We start from the raw sequence: 19,511 nt of genomic DNA on the forward strand, positions 1-19,511 counted from the left end.
CTCAATAGTCTTAACATGTGACTATATAACTCAATATACTTTATAACATGTGACTATATAACTCAATAGTCTTAACATGTGACTATATAACTCAATATACTTTATAACATGTGACAATATAACTCAATAGACTTTACTGCTAATGCACATTTCATCTCACTTTATAGAGGATTTCATCCTTAGGAGAAGCATTAGAGGTGAAGCTCCAGGAGTGTAACCTGAGATGAAAAGGTTTTTGACATGGGTGGAGCAGCATGGAAGAGGTCCAGGTTGTGCTCAGTGGAGTACTGCACCCTGCACTGGGCTCCCAAGTAGTGCATGTTAGTTAGGGGGTCACAACGTCCTGGAACACTAAATGGAGAACAGAGCATAGAGACATTATCAATAGTTATTTGACTGCTAATTGATTAATTGAATTAACATGTATTAATCTCTAAACCTCTACAAACTCCCAAACACAGAGAGAGCGTGAGCGAGCGAGATTCAATAAACACTATGTTTGTTAAAAGGCATTTTATTCCACCCTTTTCTCTCAGCTTGGGGAAAAGGGTGCATGCCCAGTCAAATTAAAATGTTGTAGTTGGTATAGTCATCTCCCCATTTCCTTACTGAGGTACCCTTCCATACCATGGTCAATATTATTATGCATGATTTCTCTGGAATGTAACATGGTATATACAGTACATCAGACAAAGAAGTACACACCCTTTGACTACATTATCTTTGGTATTCAGTGTTACAGTATCCTACCTGGGTGTCTCGTCTTGGCCGTAGCATCTTTGGCAGAGGGGAAGGTGATGAACATCATGGGGATGTTATCAGGTTCATCCTCTTTACTCATGGCAAAGAACCCTTCCATCCTACACAAAACAACAAGGCTGTAAACATCTGAAGAATGCTAGAATGATGATGCATCAATGAAACTAGTCTTCATATACAGCTGTAGGCTATATATGGATGCCATAGTAACTGCTTGTACTCATTGTTTATACAGCAGCGCCACCTTTTGAGTACAGAGAGCGATATCATCTCATGTCAATCTTGTCAAGCACTCGGTGGTTGTACTTAGGAGCCATCCATATCATTATGAAGAAGAAGCTGGTGGCGACAATACCCAGCTCCTCTTGGGTTCCATGAAAGCCAGAGATAATGATCTGTTGCTGTGCTTCATCATGTCAGACGTTACTGCTAGGAAGAAAGTATTTAGCCATAAACCCATAGCAAGACACGATAGTAGTAAGACAGAACACCATAAGGCAACACAAATCGAATGGATCGATCTGTCAGTCGATTGATTGAGATCCTACATGCTGTTAGTTTGTCAGTGTGACTCACCTGGCTTGGTCTGGATTTCAGAGGGCAGCACTTTCTGGAAGGTCGTGAACAGACCGCAGTTGTAGATGATCACAGGAGCATGTACCTCCACCTCCTCCTGTCCCTTCCTCACCTTCACACATGGCAATGGAAACGAACAGGATCGGACTCAGAAAGACATTGTATGCCTTTGAAATAGCAACATGATCTCATCATTATGTTAGTCCTCATAATTCTTGCATGAGGAAATAAGCAATGGAATACTTACTCTCGGAGCACAACAAGAGGAGACTGTGTGGCTGTTATTATAGAGTTTTCACATCTGTCTCATCATTCAGGGACCGAATCAATGCAATACGACTCTGATTGTCCATTGTGAAACGGATATGGACCATACCTGGATTTGTGAAACAGATATGGACCAAACCAAGATTCTCAACATCTGCAACCCTGTCCTTGTTGAACAGGATCTGGGTGATAAGTGATCTTGTTGGGGGTTACCCTGGGGGTCGGGTGTGGGGCTACACCAGTGCCATGATTACTGTATATATGTGATAACCTTTGTATGCTTGCAATGCGCAATGATGGAAAAGTACTGGGTAAATGGAGATGTACTGCTTTAGTTCTCGGGCTGAGAATTGCCTGCACCTGCTGATAGTCACACAGGCTCAAGGCCGAGATAGCAGAGTGAGAAACCACAGTCTAGACATGTTTTTCTCATCTTAGATACTTTGTATCTAATCCAATGCAACAATGTTAAGATATGACTGATGGTAGGTTGTACAAAGAGTGTGGTCTCCTGTTTCGCCACACAGATCTTTACTATAGACTACTGAGGTATTCTGTATGTGAATCTCTGTCTGCAATTGCATTTTATTACTAAAGAGTTTTATACCAAGGTTCCTGTGTCATCTATCTGGAAGACTGATTGTTAAAGGAAACTTACATCACCCCATGCAAAGGACCACCCAACATTTGGCGAGCTTGCCAGGAGTGAGTGACCACTGCATCAGTATGGTTTTCGTCCCACTGTGCAGCGCATCAAAATATAAGGTAAGTAGACACCTGTTAAACCAAAAGTCTGAAATTAGAAAAAGCACTGTGTGGTTGATGACTCATTCCAGTATGTAAGTGGCACCTCACTCATGTGGTTGATAATTACAGGAACAGTCGATACCTACATTTATGTATAAGCCCGTATATGATGTATATGTGACAAATGACACAGAATTCCAGGTGTAACAGTTAGAAATTCCTGAGGGTCTAATGGAACCTTGTGTGAGGAACTTGGTTATAGATTAGGATGAACCAAGTCAGTACTGAGGTACTGGGTGACAAGTGATTGAAAGTGTTATATGTATGGTGTTCTTACCTGAGGGAGGACACTGGTTATATGTATGGTGTTCTTACCTGAGGGAGGACACTGGTTTCATGTATGGTGTTCTTACCTGAGGGAGGACACTGGTTTTATGTATAGTGTTCTTACCTGAGGGAGGACACTGGTTTTATGTATAGTGTTCTTACCTGAGGGAGGACACTGGTTTCATGTATGGTGTTCTTACCTGTGGGAGGACACTGGTTTTATGTATGGTGTTCTTACCTGAGGGAAGACACTGGTTTTATGTATGGTGTTCTTACCTGAGGGAAGACACTGGTTTTATGTATGGTGTTCTTACCTGAGGGAAGACACTGGTTTTATGTATGGTGTTCTTACCTGAGGGATGACACTGGTTTTATGTATGGTGTTCTTACCTGAGGGAGGACACTGGTTTTATGTATAGTGTTCTTACCTGAGGGAGGACACTGGTTTTATGTATAGTGTTCTTACCTGAGGGAGGACACTGGTTTCATGTATGGTGTTCTTACCTGTGGGAGGACACTGGTTTTATGTATGGTGTTCTTACCTGAGGGAGGACACTGGTTTTATGTATGGTGTTCTTACCTGAGGGAGGACACTGGTTTTATGTATGGTGTTCTTACCTGAGGGAGGACACTGGTTTTATGTATGGTGTTCTTACCTGAGGGAGGACACTGGTTTTATGTATGGTGTTCTTACCTGAGGGAAGACACTGGTTTTATGTATGGTGTTCTTACCTGAGGGAGGACACTGGTTTTATGTATGGTGTTCTTACCAGAGGGAGGACACTGGTTTTATGTATGGTGTTCTTACCTGAGGGAAGACACTGGTTTTATGTATGGTGTTCTTACCTGAGGGAGGACACTGGTTTTATGTATGGTGTTCTTACCTGAGGGAAGACACTGGTTTTATGTATGGTGTTCTTACCCGAGGGATGACACTGGTTTTATGTATGGTGTTCTTACCTGAGGGAGGACACTGGTTTTATGTATGGTGTTCTTACCTGAGGGAGGACACTGGTTTTATGTATGGTGTTCTTACCTGAGGGAGGACACTGGTTTTATGTATGGTGTTCTTACCTGAGGGAGGACACTGGTTTTATGTATGGTGTTCTTACCTGAGGGAAGACACTGGTTTTATGTATGGTGTTCTTACCTGAGGGAGGACACTGGTTTTATGTATGGTGTTCTTACCAGAGGGAGGACACTGGTTTTATGTATGGTGTTCTTACCTGAGGGAAGACACTGGTTTTATGTATGGTGTTCTTACCTGAGGGAGGACACTGGTTTTATGTATGGTGTTCTTACCTGAGGGAAGACACTGGTTTTATGTATGGTGTTCTTACCCGAGGGATGACACTGGTTTTATGTATGGTGTTCTTACCTGAGGGAGGACACTGGTTTTATGTATGGTGTTCTTACCTGAGGGAAGACACTGGTTTTATGTATGGTGTTCTTACCTGAGGGAGGACACTGGTTTTATGTATGGTGTTCTTACCTGAGGGAGGACACTGGTTTTATGTATGGTGTTCTTACCTGAGGGAAGACACTGGTTTTGTTATGATTTTTGTATAATTGGTGGGATTATAGATTTGGTGTAGGGCAATTGTTGTATGAGTTGAGTGTATTTGATAACAGTGAATGGATGGATATATGCTAGTTAATATCAAGAATTTCTATGTACTGAAATAAATCTAGACTGGTATAGACAACAAGTCTTTAAGACTAGTACAAGAAGGGATACATTTGCAAATTGCATATTGGGAAAGACGTGGGTTTACTCTTCCATTATATCCACATGTATTTTAACCCCCATACTGAAGTTAAAATACAATTGAAACCAATTGTGGTTATTTACCACACATATGCGGAACCATTTTCAGTAGCTTGGTTAGTGAGTGAATGTAGTGAAACTAAAGAAGAAGAAGGGTTAGAGAAAATAGAACTGCGTTGGGTATATCATTATATGTTAGGTTCTACTACCCGTATACGGGGATAGAACTGTGTTGGGTATATCATCCTATGTTAGGTTCTACTTCCCGTATACAGGGATAGAACTGGGTTGGGTATATCATCCTATGTTAGGTTCTACTACCCGTATACAGGGATAGAACTGGGTTGGGTATATCATCCTATGTTAGGTTCTACTTCCCGTATACAGGGATAGAACTGGGTTGGGTATATCATCCTATGTTAGGTTCTACTTCCCGTATACGGGGTTAGAACTGGGTTGGGTATATCATCCTATGTTAGGTTCTACTTCCCGTATACGGGGATAGAACTGGGTTGGGTATATCATCCTATGTTAGGTTCTACTTCCCGTATACGGGGATAGAACTGGGTTGGGTATATCATCCTATGTTAGGTTCTACTACCCGTATACAGGGATAGAACTGGGTTGGGTATATCATCCTATGTTAGGTTCTACTTCCCGTATACGGGGATAGAACTGTGTTGGGTATATCATCCTATGTTAGGTTCTACTTCCCGTATACGGGGATAGAACTGGGTTGGGTATATCATCCTATGTTAGGTTCTACTACCCGTATACAGGGATAGAACTGGGTTGGGTATATCATCCTATGTTAGGTTCTACTACCCGTATACGGGGATAGAACTGGGTTGGGTATATCATCCTATGTTAGGTTCTACTTCCCGTATACGGGGATAGAACTGGGTTGGGTATATCATCCTATGTTAGGTTCTACTTCCCGTATACGGGGATAGAACTGGGTTGGGTATATCATCCTATGTTAGTTTCTACTTCCCGTATACGGGGATAGAACTGTGTTGGGTATATCATCCTATGTTAGGTTCTACTTCCCGTATACGGGGATAGAACTGTGTTGGGTATATCATCCTATGTTAGGTTCTACTACCCGTATACAGGGATAGAACTGGGTTGGGTATATCATCCTATGTTAGGTTCTACTTCCCGTATACAGGGATAGAACTGGGTTGGGTATATCATCCTATGTTAGGTTCTACTTCCCGTATACGGGGTTAGAACTGGGTTGGGTATATCATCCTATGTTAGGTTCTACTTCCCGTATACGGGGATAGAACTGGGTTGGGTATATCATCCTATGTTAGGTTCTACTTCCCGTATACGGGGATAGAACTGGGTTGGGTATATCATCCTATGTTAGGTTCTACTACCCGTATACAGGGATAGAACTGGGTTGGGTATATCATCCTATGTTAGGTTCTACTTCCCGTATACGGGGATAGAACTGGGTTGGGTATATCATCCTATGTTAGGTTCTACTTCCCGTATACAGGGATAGAACTGGGTTGGGTATATCATCCTATGTTAGGTTCTACTTCCCGTATACGGGGATAGAACTGGGTTGGGTATATCATCCTATGTTAGGTTCTACTACCCGTATACAGGGATAGAACTGGGTTGGGTATATCATCCTATGTTAGGTTCTACTTCCCGTATACAGGGATAGAACTGGGTTGGGTATATCATCCTATGTTAGGTTCTACTACCCGTATACGGGGATAGAACTGGGTTGGGTATATCATCCTATTTTAGGTTCTACTTCCCGTATACGGGGATAGAACTGTGTTGGGTATATCATCCTATGTTAGGTTCTACTTCCCGTATACGGGGATAGAACTGGGTTGGGTATATCATCCTATGTTAGGTTCTACTTCCCGTATACGGGGATAGAACTGGGTTGGGTATATCATCCTATTTTAGGTTCTACTTCCCGTATACGGGGATAGAACTGTGTTGGGTATATCATCCTATGTTAGGTTCTACTTCCCGTATACGGGGATAGAACTGGGTTGGGTATATCATCCTATGTTAGGTTCTACTACCCGTATACGGGGTTAGAACTCATAAGTCTCGAACACCGAAAACAACTGAGGGAACAACAGGATGATGATTCTGAGGAAAACATGAGACCATATGACAAACTAAGAGAGGTGAACCTGACATGGTGATGAACACTCCTGCTCCTACAGCGCTCCCAAGTGGGCCTGCGCCGCAACCACAGCCCATAGTGCTTTTGTACAATTTCCCCTTCAGACCTATGGGAACCCACAACCATGGGGCCTACCATCACTCAGAATGCCACCTATGCAATGCTGGGGGTGTGGACAATTTGGACACATGAGGAACCAATGTCCACAAAATCCTCAATATCAAGGATGGGCTACAACACCTGGAGTGAACTGAAGAGGGAGAGGAAATTTCAGAGGAGGAAACAGAGGAGGATACCAACAACAAGGTGGATATCAACAGCAACCCCAAACCTATGGAGAACCTCCCCAGCAGGCACAAGGAGGTTACCAGCCTGGTCCTGGCCACCAAGGATTGACTCGGAGGAAATCAACCACAGAGAGGGGGAAGAGGAGGTGTCTGGCCACAAGGAAATCAGAACACCAACAGTTCCTACTTTCCTGACAATCAGCAATATAGAGGCCCAGCCCCTTTCCTCCAGTATCCCCACTACATGTTCGAAGATGGGGAAAAGGACCCAATAATCAAACTTCGGATACATGGAAGAACTATCCCATTCTTAATTGACACTGGAGCCCACTGTTCCTGCTTAGGTGCACCAGGACAAATCCTGGCTCCACCTATAACCAAACGGTCTGTAAGAACTGTAGGTGTCTCGAGAACTCCACAAGAATTGTACTGGACTGAACCATTGATAATTGACATGGCGGAAGGAGAAATATACAAGGCTCCTTTTCTAACTTCTTATGGCTGCAATCCCGTCACCGGGATGATATGACAACAGTCAGTGCAGTGCGCCAAATTCAAACAACAGAAATCTCATAATTAAAATTCCTCAGACATTCATGTGGCTTATATCATTTTAAAGGTAATCTTGTTTTGTTGCCCCCATGGCAGAACGGACAGGGGGTACGCCACACGAATGTGAAAAACAAATTGAACTTGACTCTAAGGCTGGGCCTGACCTCTCTGACACTGCCCTGACTGATGCTGACCTGGAGTTTTTCGTTGATGGTTCTGCATATACAGATCAAACTACAGGGAAGAAACATGCAGGGTTTGGTATTGTGACAATTGATAGGACCACTCAGATACAACAACCATTACCAGATATTTTCTCAGCTCAACAGGCTGAACTTTTGGCACTACCTACTGCCTGTAAAATGGGAGAAGGGAAAAGGGTTACTATTACTATGTATTACTATTACTATGAGGTTTAATATTGTTTCACAATACTTTTCTAGTCTCTCTGCCTCTTATGAAGAAACTGAGAAATGTGTGACTGTGAAGACAGAACTCTGCAGGGGAGTGTAAGAGATAAGAGACTAGTCAGACATTCCACTATAAATCAACTTGGACATTTACTGCTAAGCTTTTAGATAGCTATATAAACAAGAGTTTTAGTGTAAAGTAGGCATGGTTTTGGTCTCATGAGTAAAAGATAATAATGTAGGCAGTGACATCACTAGGGCTGGACTTCGGGTTTAATAAAATAACTTGGGACCTTTTCTTTGATGCAGAACTTACTCGGAAACATGCGTTATGTTCCTGTTGTCAACTTCTGTCTGTAATTGCACTAATAAAGTTTTTTTAATGATTTAACCTGTCTAGGACTGGGGAACCTCGTTCCGCTAGCGGAACCCCTCGCCAACAGCCAATGAAATTGCAGGGCGCCAAATTCAATCAACAGAAATCTCATAATTCAATTTTCTCAAACATACAAGTATTAGACACCATTTTAAAGATAACATTCTCATTAATCCAACCACAGTGTCCGATTTCAAAAAAGCTTTTAGGCGGAAGCAGAACATATCATTATGTTAGGTCAGCAACTAGTCACAGAAAGCATACAGCCATTTTCCAACCAAAGAGAGGAGTCACAAAAAGCAGAAATATTGATCAAATGAATCACTAACCTTTGATATTCTTCATCAGATGACACTCCCGGGACAACATGTTACACAATACATGTATGTTTTGTTCGATCAAGTTCATATTTATATCTAAAAACCTCAGTTTACATTTGGCTTTGTCTCCAAAACATCCCGTGAATTTGCACAGAGCCACATCAAATCACAGAAATACTCATAATAAACATTAATTTATTATGAGTGCCCAAAGTAAACAGGCAGTTTACTTTGGGCACGCTTTTCATCCAAACGTGAAAATGCTGCCCCCTATCCATAACAAGTTAACTTCTTATGGCTGCAGTCCCGTTAACGGGATTGATATGACAACAGCCAGTCGAAGTGCAGGGTGTTATTCACAGATTTAAAGATATACTTCTCCTTAATGCAACCGCTGTGTCAGATTTAAAAAAACCTTTAAGGAAAAAGCAAGCCATGCAATAATCTGAGTACAGCGCTCAGAGACCAACACAACCCAAGAAGATATCCGCCATGTTGGAGTCAATAGATGTCAGAAATAGCATTATAAATATTAATTTACCTTTGATGATCTTCGTCAGAATGCACTCCCAGGAATCGCAGTTCCACAATAAATGTTTGATTTGTTCCATAAAGTCCATAATTTAGGTCCAAATACCTCCTTGTTGTTCGCGCGTTCAGTACACAATCTAAACTCACGACGCGCGGGCAGGTCCAGGCAAAAGTTCAGACAAAAAGTCATATTACAGTCCGTAGAACCATGTCAAACGAAGTATAGAATCAATGTTTAGGATGTTTTTAACATAAATCTTCAATAATGTTCCAACCGGAGAATTCCTTTGTCTGTAGAAAAGCAAATGGAACAGAGCTCGCTCTCACGTGAACGAGCGTCACGAGCTCAAAGCATTCTGCCAGACCTCTGACTCATTCCCCTCTCATTCGGACCCACTTCACAGTAGAAGCATCAGACAAGGTTCTAAAGACTGTTGACATCTAGTGGAAGCCTTAGGAAGTGGAACATGACCCATATCCCACTGTATCTTCAATAGGGAATGAGTTGAAAAACGATAAACCTCAGATTTCCCACTTCCTGGTTGGATTTTTTCTCAGGTTTTTGCCTGCCATATGAGTTCTGTTATACTCACAGACATCATTCAAACAGTTTTAGAAACTTCAGAGTGTGTTCTATCCAAATCTACTAATAATATGCATATATTAGCAACTGTGACTGAGTAGCAGGCAGTTTACTTTGGGCACGCTTTTCATCCAAACGTGAAAATGCTGCCCCCTATCCATAACAAGTTAATTAAGACCAACTGAGCCATGTCTACAGGGGAATATCTGCCATAATTCATGAAATAGGACTGAGGTAGCTAATTGTTTATTTTCTGTGTCCATCATTGCGCATTGCAAGCATACAAAGGTTATCACATATATACAGTAATCATGTGTTGGGGTTCGTTTCCTTTTTCCTTGTCAATCATTTACTCATTGGTGAAATTAGCAGTATGACAATATCTTTAATTAACGGGATCTCAGCCAGAATAAGTTTTAAACACTGGAGTGATAGATGTGCAATAGATGAATGTGCAAGTAGAGATACTGGGGTGCAAAGGAGCAAAATAAATAAATAATACAGTATGGGGATGAGGTAGTTGGATGGCCTATCAACAGATGGGCTATGTACAGGTGCAGTGATCTGTGAGCTGCTCTGACAGCTGGTGCTTGAAGTTAGTGAGGGAGATATGAGTCTCCAGCTTCAGTCATTTTGCAGTTCGTTCCAGTCATTGGCAGCAGAGAACTGGAAGGAAAGGCGGCCAAAGGGGGAATTGACTTTGGGGGTGACCAGTGAAATATACCTGCTGGAGCAGCACCCACCCGCAGCACACACCACTGCGGGTGGGTGCTGCTATGGTGACCAGTGAGCTGAGATAAGGCGGGGCTTTAACTAGCAAAGACTTGTAGATGACCTGTAGCCAGTGGGTTTGGCGACGAGTATGAAGCGAGGGCCAGCCAACGAGAGCGTACAGGTCGCAGTGGTGGGTAGTATATGGGGCTTTGGTGACAAAACGGATGGCATTGTGATAGACTGCATCCAATTTTTTGAGTAGAGTCTTGGAGGCTATTTTGTAAATGACATCGCCGAAGTCGAGGATCGGTAGGATAGTCAGTTTTACGAGGGTATATTTGGCAGCATGAGTGAAGGATACTTTGTTGCAAAATAGGAAGCCGATTCTAGATTTAATTTTGGATTGGAGATGCTTAATGTGGGCCTGGAAGGAGAGGTTACAGTCTAACCAGACACCTAGGTATTGTAGTTGTTCACATATTCTAAGTCAGAACCGTCCAGAGTAGTGATGCTGGATGGCCGGGCAGGTGCGGGCAGCGATCGGTTGAAGAGCATGCATTTATTTTGACTTGCATTTAAGAGCAGTTGGAGGCCACGGAAGGAGAGTTGTATGGCATTGAAGCTCGCTTGGAGGTTAGTTAGCACAGTGTCCAAAGAAGGGCCAGAAGTATACAGAATGGTGTCGTCTGCGTAGAGGTGGATCAGAGAATCCCCAGCAGCTAGAGCGACATCATTGATGTATACAGAGAAGAGAGTCGGCCCTAGAATTGAACCCTGTGGCACCCCCATAGAGACTGCCAGGTCCGGACAACAGGCCCTCTGATTTGACACACTGAACTCTGTCTGAGAAGTAGTTGGTGAACCAGGCGAGGCAGTCATTTGAGAAACTAAGGCTGTTGAGTCTGCCAATAAGAATGTGGTGATTGACAGAGTCGAAAACCTTGGCCAGAAAACCTCAGCCACGCTCGTTTAGGACTTTGAGCGTGGCTGAGGTGCACCCATGACCAGCTCGGAAACAGATTGCATAGCGGAGAAGGTACGGTGGGATTCGAAATGGTCAGTGATCTGTTTGTTAACTTGGCTTTCAAAGACCTTAGAAAGGCAGGGTAGGATAGATATAGGTCTGTAGCAGTTTGGGTCTAGAGTGTCTCCCCCTTTGAAGAGGACGATGACCGCGGCAGCTTTCCAATCTTTGGGGATCTCAGACGATACGAAAGAGGGGTGAACAGGCTAGTAATAGCGGTTGCAACAATTTCGGCAGATAATTTTAGAAAGAGAGGCTCCAGATCGTCTAGCCCGGCTGATTTGTAGGGATCCAGATTTTTGCAGCTCTTTCAGAACATCAGCTATCTGGATTTGGGTGAAGGAGAAATGGGGAAGGCTTAGGCGAGTTGCTGTGGGGGGTGCAGGGCAGTTGACCGGGGTAGGGTTAGCCAGGTGGAAAGCATGGCCAGCCGTAGAAAAATGCTTATTGAAATTCTCAATTATCGTGGATTTATCGGTGGTGACAGTATTTCCTAGCCTCAGTGCAGTGGGCAGCTGGGAGGAGGTGTTCTTATTCTCCATGGACTTTACAGTGTTCCAGAACTTTTTTGAGTTTGTAATAAAATCCAAACCAGAAAAAAAAAAATCTGTCGAGACCAGAGATGAGCAGGCGGCAACCAGGAGAAGGCAGTGATGAGCAGGCAGCAACCAGGAGAGGACAGTGATGAGCAGGCAGAAACCAGGAGAGGGCAGTGACGAGCAGGCAGAAACCAGGAGAGGGCAGTGATTTTTTAAACATTTTTATGTAACCTTTATTTAACTAGGCAAGTGAGTTAAGAACAAATTATTTTTTTACAATGACGGCCTACCGGGGAATAGTGGGTTAACTGCCTTGTTCAGGGGCAGAACGACAGATTTTTACCTTGTCACCTCGGGGATCTGATCCAGCAACCTTTCGGTTACTGGCCCAATGCTCTACTAGGCTACCTAATGCCTCAAAAGCATGCAGAAACCAGGTGAGGGCAGTGATGAGCAGACAGAGACCGAAGAGGGTAGTGATGAGCAGGCAGAGACCAGACGAGGGCAGTGATGAGCAGGCAGAAACCAGAAGAGGGCAGTGATGAGCAGGCAGAGAGACCAGGAGAGGGCGGTGATAAGCAGGCAGAGAGCAGGAGAGGGCAGTGATCAGCAGACAGAGAATGTTTAACAACAAACCATACTTTGAAATCATTGCATCATAATTAAACAACAGTGCTGCTAACTCCAGGGTCATCAGTTGTTAAAAAAAGTCAGTTGAAACTCAAAACAATCATATTGTCTAATTATAGGCATTTATAGGGAGCCCCCAGGTTCAGGTTAAGCCACCTTATTTTCCAATATCACAAAGTAAATACACCTCTGAGGTTGCAAACCAAGCTACACAGGAGGTGGTGACTTATGAGCTGCGTAAGTCTGTAACCATTGATGAATTTCCCTGCAGGATAGCTGTAATTGATATAAACAGAGGAAACCAGAACTCAGTGACCACTGTCTAATTTCCCTGCAGGATAGCTGTATATTAACATATAACCGCAGTGTATTTGTAGTTTGCAGTGAGCACACAAAAGGTCCTTATTAACTATTAGCTTCCCTCGTCACCACACCTCACCACAAGAGACATATTTCTACACCACTTTTATTAGAAGTGATTATCGAAGAAGGTTAGGAGATCATTTTCCCCAAACCTTTTCCTGACCTTAACTTCCGTCTCCTAAATTGCAACCTTAATTCTCCTAACCTGCTGCGAAATAGCCACATCGGTATCGAAGTGGTGTCAAAAGGTTTCCCCTCACCACACAGGCCAGCACTCACCAGTTAATTAGGTACACCCATCTAGTACCAGGTTGGACCCCCTTTTGCCTCCAGAACAGTCTGAATTCTTTGGGGCATGGAAACATCGTTCAATTGGTATCAAGGGACCTAACGTGTGCCAGGAAAACAATCCCCACACCATTACACCACCAGCCTATACCATTGACACCAGGCAGGATGGACTTATGCTGCTTAACCCAAATCCTGACTCTGCCATCAGCATGATGCAACAGGAACCGGGATTCGTCAGACCAGGCAATGTTTTTTCACTCCCCAATTGTCCAGTGTTCGTGAATGCGTGCCCACTGGAGCCGCTTCTTCTTGTTTTTAGCTGATAGGAGTGGAATCCTGTGCGGTCGTCTGCTGCAATAGCCCATCTGTGACGAATAGACACAGTGTAGCTATTCCCTCCGCAAGGCAATCAAACAAGCTAAGCTTCAATATAGAGACAAAGTAGAGTCGCAATTCAGAGGCTCAGACACGAGAGGTATGTGGCAGGGTCTACAGTCAATCACGGACTACAAAAGGAAAACCAGCCCCGTCGCGGACCAAGATGTCTTGCTCCCAGACAAACTAAACAACTTCTTTGATCACTTTGAGGACAATACAGTGCCACTGACACGGCCCGCTACCAAAACCTGCGGGCTCTCCTTCACTGCAGCCAACGTGAGTAAAACATTTAAACGTGTTAACCATCGCAAGGCTGCCGGCCCAGACCGCATCCCCAGCCGCGTCCTCAGAGCATGCGCAGACCAGCTGGCTGGTGTGTTTACGGACATATTCAATCACCCTTATCCCAGTCTGCTGTTCCCACAAGTTTCAAGAGGGCCACCATTGTTCCTGTTCCCAAGAAAGCGAAGGTAACTGTGCTAAATGACTATCGCCCCGTAGCACTCACTTCCGTCATCATGAAGTGCTTTGAGAGACTAGTCAAGGACCATATCACCTTCACCCTACCTGACACCCTAGACCCACTCCAATTTGCTTACCGCCCCAATAGACGACACAATCGCAATAACACTGCACACTGCCCTAACCCATCTGGACAAAAGGAATACCTATGTAAGAATGCTGTTCATCGACTACAGCTCAGCATTTAACACCATAGTACCCTCCAAACTCATCAATAACCTCGAGACCCTGGGTCTCGACCCCGTCCTGTGCAACTGGGTCCTGGAATTCCTGACAGGCCGCCCCCAGATGGTGAGGGTAGGTAACAACATCTCCACCCCGCTGATCCTCAACACTGGGGCCCCACAAGGGTGCGTTCTCAGTCCTCTCCTGTACTCCCTGTTCACCCATGACTGCGTGGCCATGCACGCCTCCAACTCAATGATCAAGTTTGCAGATGACACTACAGTGGTAGGCTTGATTACCAACAACGACGAGATGGCCTACAGGGAGGAGGTGAAGGCCCTCGGAGTGTGGTGTCAGGAAAATAACCTCACACTCAATGTCAACAAAATAAAGGAGACGATCGTGGACTTCAGGAAACAGCAGAGGGAGCAGCCCCTTATCCACATCAACGGGACAGTAGTGGAGAAGGTGGAAAGTTTTAAGCTCCTCGGCGTACACATCAAGGACAAACTGAAATGGTCCAACCTCAGGAGGCTGAAGAAATTTGGCTTGTCACCAAAAACAGTCACAAACTTTTACAGATGCACAATTGAGAGCATCCTGTCGGGCTGTATCACCACCTGGTACAGCAACTGCTCCGCCCACAACCGTAATGCTCTCAAGAGGGTAGTGAGGTCTGCACAATGCATCACCGGGGGCAAACTACCTGCCCTCCAGGACACCTACACCACCCGATGTCACAGGAAGGCCAACAAGATCATCAAGGACAACAACCACCCGAGCCACTGCCTGTTCACCCCGCTATCATCCAGAAGGCGAGGTCAGTATAGGTGCATCTAAGTGGGGACCTAGACACTGAAAAACAGCTTCTATCTCAAGGCCATCAGACTATTAAACAGCCATTACTAACATAAAGTGGCTGCTGCCAACATACTGACTCAACTCTAGCCACTTTAATAATGAAAAAATGTATGTAATAAATGTATCACTAGTCCCTTTAAACAATGCCACTTTATATGTTTACATACCCTACATTACTCATCTCATATGTATATACTGTACTCTATACCATCTACTGCATCTTGCCTATGCCGTTCGGCCATCGCTCATTCATTATTTTTATGTACATATTCTTATTCATTTCTTTACACTTGTGTGTATAAGGTAGTTGTGGTGAAACGTTTAGGTTAGATTACTTGTTAGATATTACTGCATGGTCGGAACTAGAAGCACAAGCATTTCGCTACACTCGCATTAACATCTGCTAACCATGTGCATGTGACAAATAAAATGTGATTTGATTTGACACGGCTCGACGAGTTGTGCGTTCCGAGACACCGTTCTGCACACCACTGCTGTTATTTGCCTGTTTGTGGCCCGGCTGTTAGTTTGCACGATTCTTGCCATTCTCCTTCCACCTGTCATCAACTAGCTGTTTTTGTCCACAGGACTCCTGCTGACTGGATGTGTTTTGTTTGTTGCATCATTCTCTGTAAACCCTACACACTGTCGTGTGTGAAAAGCCTAGGAAGCTGGCACGATTTAAGCTTTGTTTTAATTTTCTTTAACTCCGTTAAGTGCTATGTAGCTCAGTTGGTAAAGCATGGCGCGCATTACTCCAGGGTAGTGGGTTTGATTCCCTGGAACCACCTATACGTAAAATGTACGTGCTTCGGATAAAATTGTCTTCTAAATGGCATATATTATAAAAGATTCCGCTATTTCTCAAGACGGGAAGCTGGTTGGTTCCCCTGCAATACCTCCAGACCTTGCTGCCAATCCCCTCTCTCAGGACGGTGAGCTGGTTGGTTCCCCTGCAGGTTAAATATACAGTACCAGTCAAAAGTTTGGACACACACTCATTCCAGGATTTTTCTATATTTTTACTATTTTCTACATTGTAGAATAGTAGTGAAGACATTAAAACTATGAAACAACACATATGGAATCATATAGTAACCAAAAAGTGTTCTTTGAAAAGTGGCTACTTTGAAGAATCTAAAATATATTTTGATTTGTTTAACTCTTTCTTGGTTACTACATGATTCCATGTGTTATTTCATAGTTTTGATGTCTTTACAATTATTCTGCAATGTAGAAAATAGTAAAAATAAAGAAAAACCCTTGAATGAGTAGGTGTGTCCAAACTTTTGATTGGTAGTGTATATTTTTTCAATATTGCATTTTTTTGTTTCAGCATTACTAAATAATCAAATTGCACATATACTGTGTATTCTGAACTGAAGACAAACAAGATTACATGACACATCAACCTGGAAGTTGAGGTGGCGGAGGTGGGACAGGAATCCTCAGGGCCCCCAGTTCCATCATCCAGAGGCGGTGCTGGCTGAGGTCCAGGTTCCTGAGGTTCTCAAACTGCTCAAGGCCCAGAACGTCCAGCTGTTTCAGGAGGTTGTGGTCCAGGCGGAGCTCCAGGAAAGAGGACAGACTGTTGGAGTCAGGCGGGAGCCACCGCAGCCAGTTGTAGCTGAGGTCCATTCTCTCCAGGAAAGAGGACAGACTGTTGGAGTCAGGCGGGAGCCACCGCAGCCAGTTGTAGCTGAGGTCCATTCTCTCCAGGAAAGAGGACAGACTGTTGGAGTCAGGCGGGAGCCACCGCAGCCAGTTGTAGCTGAGGTCCATTCTCTCCAGGAAAGAGGACAGACTGTTGGAGTCAGGCGGGAGCCACCGCAGCCAGTTGTAGCTGAGGTCCATTCTCTCCAGGAAAGAGAAGGATGATAGGGCCTGGAAAGGAATTATTTTCTAATCTAAATGATACACTGTACTTTAATGCTTTGTCAAGGTCGTTTGTCAATCGTTCATTCGCCAAAAGCACACATTTAAATTTGAGGTAATAACACTGAACATAAATATAAAGGCAACATGCAACAATTTCAAAGATTTTACTGAGTTACAGTTCATATAAGAAAATCAGTCAATTGAAATAAATTCATTAGGCCCTATTCTATGGATTTCACATGACTAGGAATACAGATGTTGGTCACAGAAAACTTTTTTTTAAAGTATGTGTGTGGATCAGAAAACCAGTCCGTATCTGGTGTGACCACCATTTGCCTCATGCAGCGCGACATCTCCTTTGCATAGTTGATCTGTGGCCTGTGGAATGTTGTCCCACCCCTCTTCAATGGCTGTGCAAAGTTGGATATTGGCGGGAACTGGAACCCGATGTCATACACGTTGATCCAGAGCATCCCAAACATGCTCAATTGGTGACATGTCTGGTGAGTATGCATGCCATGGTAAAACTGGGACATTCTCAGCTTCCAGGAATGGCTGCATCATGTTATGGATATGCTTGTAATCGACAAGGACTGAGTTTTTTTTAATAAAAATAAATGTAATAAAATAAGCAACAACAAAAAAAATCCTATAGGAAAACCTTGTTCAAGCTGCTTTCCACCAGACACTGGGAGACAAATTCAACTTTCAGCAGGACAATAACATAAGGCCAAATATACACTGCCGTTGCTTACCAAGATGACGTTGAACGTTCCAGAGTGGCCTAGTTACAGTTTTTAATTAAATGTGCTTGAAAATCTATGGCAAGACTTGAAAAGTGATGTCTTGCAATGATCAACAACCAACTTGACCGAGCTTGAATACATTTTTAAAGAATAACGTGCATATATTGTAGTCCAGGTGTGCAAAGACTTACCCAGAAAGACTCACAGCTGTAATCGCTGCCACAGGTGATTCTAACATGTAGTGAGTCAGAACAAGCAACACACTCAGACCTAGCATTATTCAGAAGCTGTACATGTAGGTCTCATTTCTGAATCTGAAGGACGTATAAAATCGACATTTATTGATAGCGTACGCAGGTGAAGCAAAATGCTTGTTTCTAGCTCCAACAGTGCAGTAATACCTGGCAATAAAAATAAACTATACACACATAATCCATAAAGAAATTAGGAAATATATGAACGAGCAAGGTCAGAGACAGGAATATATACACATATATTGGTGTATAGACAGTATATGAATGGAAAAGGTATGTACAACAGTAGTTATATAGGATGTGCCATTAATAGAATACAGTATATACCACAACAGCCTCAATGGCACACAATCCATGTCTCAATTGTCTTAAGGCTTAAAAATCCTTCTTTAACCTGTCTCTTCCCTTTCATCTACACTGATTGAAGTGGACTTAACAAGTGACATCAATAAGTGATCATAGCATTCACCCGGTCAGTCTATGTCATGGAAAGAGCATATTTTGTACAGTGTACATATAAAGTGGGTAAAACATTATGTAAACATTATTAAAGTGACCAGTTTTCAATGACTATTTACATAGAGCAGCAGGGTAGAGTACCAGGTGGTAGCTGGCTAGAACAGTGACTAAGGCTGGTGGTGACTTAACAGTCTGATGGCCTGGAGATAGAAGCGATTTCTTAGGCTCTCGGTCCCAGCTTTGATGTACCTGTACTGTCTCTGCTTTCTCGATGGTAGCGAGGTGTACAGGCCGTGGCTCGCGTGACTGAGGTCCTTGACATAATCTTCTTGACCTTTCTATGACACTGGGTACTGTAGATGTCCTGGAGTTTAGGCAGTGTACCCCTGGTGACTCGTTGGGCTGACTGCACCACCCTCCGGTGATACAGCCACACAAGGTGCTCTCAATGGTGCATCTGTAGAAGTTTGTGAGGGTCTTAGGGGGCCAAGACAAATTATTTCAGCCTTCCAAGCTTGAATAGGCACTGTTGTGCCTTCACCACGCTGTCTTTGTGAAGGGACTATTTTCAGGTTGTCAGTGATGTTTTTGCCCCTCTCCCCTGTGGTCCCGTTGATGTGGATGGGGGCGTACTCTCTGCTGTCTCCTGTAGTTCACGATCAGTTCCTTTATGTTGACGTTATTTACCTGGCACCACTCCACCAGGGCTCTCACCTCCTCCCTGTAGGCTGTCTCATCATTGTTGGTAATCAGACCTACCACTATTGTACCAGACTGTTACTGTTTGCATGTGGTTATCTTCATCCAATTCCCAAATTGGATCCCCTTAGATTTTGTTGGTCTATGATGGTTTTTAATTTTTTTAAACAATGTAGCTGTTAAATTTTTTTAAACAATGGGGACAGATATGGTCATGTGATGCAGTTCATAGTTGATGCTGTTGGTGAACGTTGGCGATTAAATAGATAAAGTATCTAATATCAGAGATGGTCCATTTTGGGTGGACCCCCATAATAGGGA

Source organism: Salvelinus alpinus, chromosome 3, assembly GCF_045679555.1.
Source record: "Salvelinus alpinus chromosome 3, SLU_Salpinus.1, whole genome shotgun sequence".
Lineage (NCBI taxonomy): Eukaryota > Metazoa > Chordata > Actinopteri > Salmoniformes > Salmonidae > Salvelinus > Salvelinus alpinus.